The sequence below is a fragment of the Pongo abelii genome, chromosome X (assembly GCF_028885655.2).
Source record: "Pongo abelii isolate AG06213 chromosome X, NHGRI_mPonAbe1-v2.0_pri, whole genome shotgun sequence".
Classification (NCBI taxonomy): Eukaryota; Metazoa; Chordata; class Mammalia; order Primates; family Hominidae; genus Pongo; species Pongo abelii.
Genome location: NC_072008.2, coordinates 57,905,510 through 57,910,687, shown reverse-complemented (window position 1 = coordinate 57,910,687; position 5,178 = coordinate 57,905,510). Strand labels below are relative to the sequence as shown.

Here is a 5,178-nt window from a genome sequence, read left to right as displayed (position 1 = left end):
TCAAGCTTGTCTTCACCCAAGACAGCTTGTCTGTCTCCTGGAAAAAAGAGCCACAGGAGAGCATTGTCCAGGCCCAGCTATCCTTGCATCACCCCAGACATACCAGGGAGCATTCTTTCCTAGCCTAAAAGTCACTTGGAGTGTGAGATTTCATGCAGGCTGGAGCCCCCGACAGCATACATCACCTGTTGCATAGCATCTGTCAGCCTTTTCTTCAGAGCTAGTGAGCTAGACAGACCCCAAAGCTCCTCAGTCAGCTACCTGCTGAGAAGTCAAAGGCATTAGAGAAGACACAGCACTCCCATGAGTCAGGGAAGAGCAAGAGCTGGGTTTCAAGATTTCCATGAATGCAAGACTTTATTGCTTGTGTACCAGCTGCAATGCATTCTGGGAGCTACTGTCCAGACTGTCCCCTCATAACCAAAATGTGAAAATTACTAAAGGGGAGAGGGAAGTAAAAAAATAAACTTGTGTCTTTGTAAGATAGAACAGCCAGGCTTTTGGGTCGGTTAGTAGCCACTGAGGTACGCAATTCTTTTCTGCAATTGCTGTTGCCGGCGTCGGAGCTGCCTTTTCTCCATAGCCATCTTTTTCTCGGTTCCTGCCAAAGCTTGCAAGTATCCCGAGGCCTTGCTTAAGATCACTACTGTGGGGACCTTACAGCAGCTTGCCTAGGTGGGTACCTGGTCCCTCAGGGCCAAGAACTGAGAACTCGCAGGTGATTCCACCTCCTGCACTCCAGGGAGTTGTGGTTCTTCCTCTTGGTCACATCCTCAGCATCAGAACTGGCGGGACTCGGCAGCCTCACTGTCTACATGTGAGGGGCTCACAATCCCTTCATCCTCCTCATCTTCCGTTTCCCCTGGAGCATCTCCCTCCAGAGCCTCTTCTTGGAGACCCCTCTCTGGAGCCTCTTCTTGGGAGCAGCTTTCTGGGGAAATACGTACAGCACAGTTGTGTTGTTGCTGGTGGATGGAGGTGTGGAAGTGTTTCATGTGCAGGAGTTCAGATGGTCGGCTCGCACCATGATGGTGATGGACTTCTGTATACCCATTCTGTCTCTTCTCTACTGTCACAAGGTCGATTTCTTCACCCTCTGAGTCGTTTGGGCTCTCAGACCTGGAGCAGGCCTGGGTCTTGGACTTGCCCAGACTCCAGAGGGCAGCAGGCGTTGGGTTGCCGGCTTCGAGGCTGGGACTGCAGTCTGGGGGAGGCGGGCACGTTGGGCAGGTTCCCCCCGGGGCGCGCCAGCGGCTAGCCAGTCGCTCATCGCTCTCTCCAGCTGTTCCCAGGCCGAGTAGCCGCTCCACACGCAGTCACGACAGATAATGGACGCATGGTTGCTGCCCCAGGCTTTTGAGTGGCCCTGAGATTCCACTTCGTCCCCAGCACACCCTCGGAGTCACGGCTCCGGGGGACCAATCCCAGGGTCCGGGACCAGAGCCCCTGGACAGTGATATGGGGTGGGAGGGACACGGGGTGGCACCAACTCGAATTTCTTCTGCATCTCTACTTTATATGTAAGAGTGGCAACTATCTCTCAGGGGGAAACTTAACCTTTAACTCTCCTGCTTGAAACAAACCACTAGCTCAAACGGACCCTCTGTTTACAGAGATTTCCCTACATATCTCGGCTTGGTTTAGTGAAGGATTGTCTTAGCTGAAAACTGATGATGTTCTCTGGCTGCTGTGGCTGTTCAGCCTCTGAACTACCCATGCAGAGATAAAAAGAGTGCTTGCTCTGCTCAATGGTCAGAACCCAATTCTTGGGACACTGCCAATGTCCAGCCTTTTGGTATGCCACTTGGAAAACTAGTCTGGCAGATTAAAGACTCTTCTTTGGGTCAACAAAATGTGGAAACAAATCTGGACTGCTGATTGAACTGCCTGGATTCCTCATATATAGATTCATGGCAAAGGCTCAGTCTCTGATGAGACTAACTGAAATCAAGGGGATGATTGGGCCTGACTTTATATATCTAATGCAGAATCTCCTGCTGCCGGCCAGATCTGTGACTCCTGGTAAAAGCTGACACATGCTTTCTCACTTGTGCATGCAACAGTGGCATGATAGGGTTAATGCACACCGCGTGCTTGTGGGGAAGGGGAGGCAAGGTCCACTGGCTCACGCAAGCCTGGGACAAGCAATGTGGCATGGGGTCATGGGCAAATGCATGCAGACAAAGTGGCATGGAGGAGGCTGCATTGGGGCCAGGGCACATGCGGGCTTATGCATTTCTGCAAGGGCCACTCTACTGGAGTTCTCTGCTGGTCAGGCATGGTTCACCAGTGCAGGATCTATGATGTGGACCCATAGGAGGTATCTGCCCTGGGCACTCAAGGCTGTACTGCAAGCAGGACTGGACAGTCTGGGGCCCCAGGAGAGGATGGCAGACTGAGGGGTGCTCAGGTTGGACTGGCCCCAACTTCTGGGCAAGACCGCCTGGCACTGTTCAGTTCCCTTAGGGCTAAAGTCTCCTCTGGGAATAAGTCAAGCCTAGGGGGTTCAGTGTCCCTGCCTCTGCTCCACTAGAGATGTTCCCACACAAAATCCTTTGGTCTCTGCACTGGCTGGAGTTACACTACTACCACTTCTCTAAACAGCTCTCCTGACAACTGCAGTGTCCACGGTGGCTGTGGAGTCTCCTCCTGCTGGAATTACAGTGTCCCGTGGCAAGAGTGCTTTGCTCCTTGCCTGTTCAACTTACTTTCCCCAGGAGTTATTGGGGGCCAGGAATGCGTCCTGTTCTATGGTGCACAGCAGTCTGGAGTAGGATTCCCAGCTTCCTCTCACTTCAGCCCAGCATTTGTGTCTTCCCTCCATCCATTCTCAATGTTGTCCCTCTGAAGATCTGCTAGGAGTTCACCAGTCTTCCTGATGTCCTGCTCCCTTGGTGGCAGATGGTTCTTCTGGTTGTGTCTAGTTGGCCATCTTGCGACAAATTAAAATTCTTTTCTTTAAGAATTCTAAAAATGGGTCATCAATCTGTTCTGGCTTGCAAAGTTCCTTCTTAGAAGATCACTGTTAGACTGATGGAATTCCATAGGTAATTGGGTTCTATTCTCTAGCTGCCTTTAAGATTTTTCTTTTATGGTAACCTTGGATTGTCTGATGACTATATGCCTTGGTGATGGTCATCTTGTATAGTCTCAGAGGAGTTTTCAGTATTTCCTGCTTCTACATGTCAACTCTAGCAAGACTGGAGAACATTTTCTGAATTAAACTATCAAGTATGTTTTCAAAGTTGCTTACTTTGCCTTCTTCTCACTCAGAAATATCAATAAGTTTTAGGTTTGGTAACTTTACATAATACTGTATTTTTGAAGGCTTTGTCTATTATTTAAATGCCCATTTAATTGTTTTTCTTTTATTATTATTATTATACTTTAGACCCTATGGTACATGTGTGCAACGTGCAGGTAAGTTACATATGTATACATGTGCCATGCTGGTGCGCTGCACCCACCAACTCGTCATCTAGCATTAGGTATATCTCCCAATGCTATCCCTCTCCCCTCCCCCCACCCCACAACAGTCCCCGAAGTGTGATGTTCCCCTTCCTGTGTCCATGTGTTCTCATTGTTCAATTCCCACCTATGAGTGAGAATATGCGGTGTTTGGTTTTCTGTTCTTGCGATAGTTTACTGAGAATGATGATTTCCAATTTCATCCATGTCCTACAAAGGACATGAACTCATCATTTTCAAGGCTGCATAGTATTCCATGGTGTATATGTGCCACATTTTCTTAATCCAGTCTATCATTGTTGGACATTTGGGTTGGTTCCAAGTCTTTGCTATTGTGAATAATGCTGCAATAAACATACGTGTGCATGTGTCTTTATAGCAGCATGATTTATAGTCCTTTGGGTATAAATGGGATGGCTGGGTCAAATGGAATTTCTAGTTCTAGATCCCTGAGGAATCGCCACACTGACTTCCACAAGGGTTGAACTAGTTTACAGTCCCACCAACAGTGTAAAAGTGTTCCTATTTCTCCACATCCTCTCCAGCACCTGTTGTTTCCTGACTTTTTAATGATTGCCATTCTAACTGGTGTGAGATGGTATCTCATTGTGGTTTTGATTTGCATTTCTCTGATGGCCAGTGATGATGAGCATTTTCTCATGTGTCTTTTGACTGCATAAATGTCTTCTTTTGAGAAGTGTCTGTTCATGTCCTTCACCCACTTGTTGATGGGGTTGTTTGTTTTTCCTTGTAAATTTGTTTGAGTTCATTGCAGAATCTGGATATTAGCCCTTTGTCAGAAGAGTACATTGCAAAAATTTTCTCCCATTCCGTAGTTTGCCTGTTCACTCTGATGGTAGTTTCTTTTGCTGTGCAGAAGCTCTTTAGTTTAATTAGATCCCATTTGTCAATTTTGGCTTTTGTTGCCATTACTTTTGGTGTTTTAGACATGAAGTCCTTGCCCATGACTATGTCCTGAATGGTAATGCCTAGGTTTTCTTCTAGAGTTTTTATGGTTTTAGGTCTAACGTTTAAGTCTTTAATCTGTCTTGAATTGATTTTTGTATAAGGTGTAAGGAAGGGATCCAGTTTCAGCTTTCTCCATATGGCTAGCCAGTTTTCCCAGCACCATTTATTAAATAGGGAATCCTTTCCCCATTTCTGATTTTTGTCAGGTTTGTCAAAGATCAGATAGTTGTAGATATGTGGCATTATTTCTGATGGCTCTGTTCTGTTCCATTGATGTATATCTCTGTTTTGGTACCAGTACCATGCTGTTTTGGTTACTGTAGCCTTGTAGTATAGTTTGAAGTCAGGTAGTGTGATGCCTCCAGCTTTATTCTTTTGGCTTAGGATTGACTTGGTGATGCGGTCTCTTTTTTGGTTCCATATGAACTTTAAAATAGTTTTTTCCAATTCTGTGAAGAAAGTCATTGGTAACTTGATGGGGATGGCATTGAATCTGTAAATTACCTTGGGAAGTATGGCCATTTTCACGATATTGATTCTTCCTACCCATGAGCATGGAATGTTCTTCCATTTGTTTGTATCCTCTTTTATTTCCTTGAGCAGCGGTTTGTAGTTCTCCTTGAAGAGGTCCTTCACATCCCTTGTAAGTTGGATTCCTAGGTATTTTATTCTCTTTGAAGCAATTGTGAATGGGAGTTCACTCATGATTTGGCTCTCTGTTTGTCTGTTATTGATGTATAA

The 5,178-nt window shown here is 46.3% G+C and overlaps 1 pseudogene; it reads right to left on the bottom strand.

Moving 5' to 3' along the window:
• Positions 1–499: 499 nt before the first annotated feature.
• Positions 500–1,507, bottom strand: LOC100448895 (protein L-Myc-like; annotated as a pseudogene).
• Between the last annotated feature and the right edge of the window lie 3,671 nt (positions 1,508–5,178).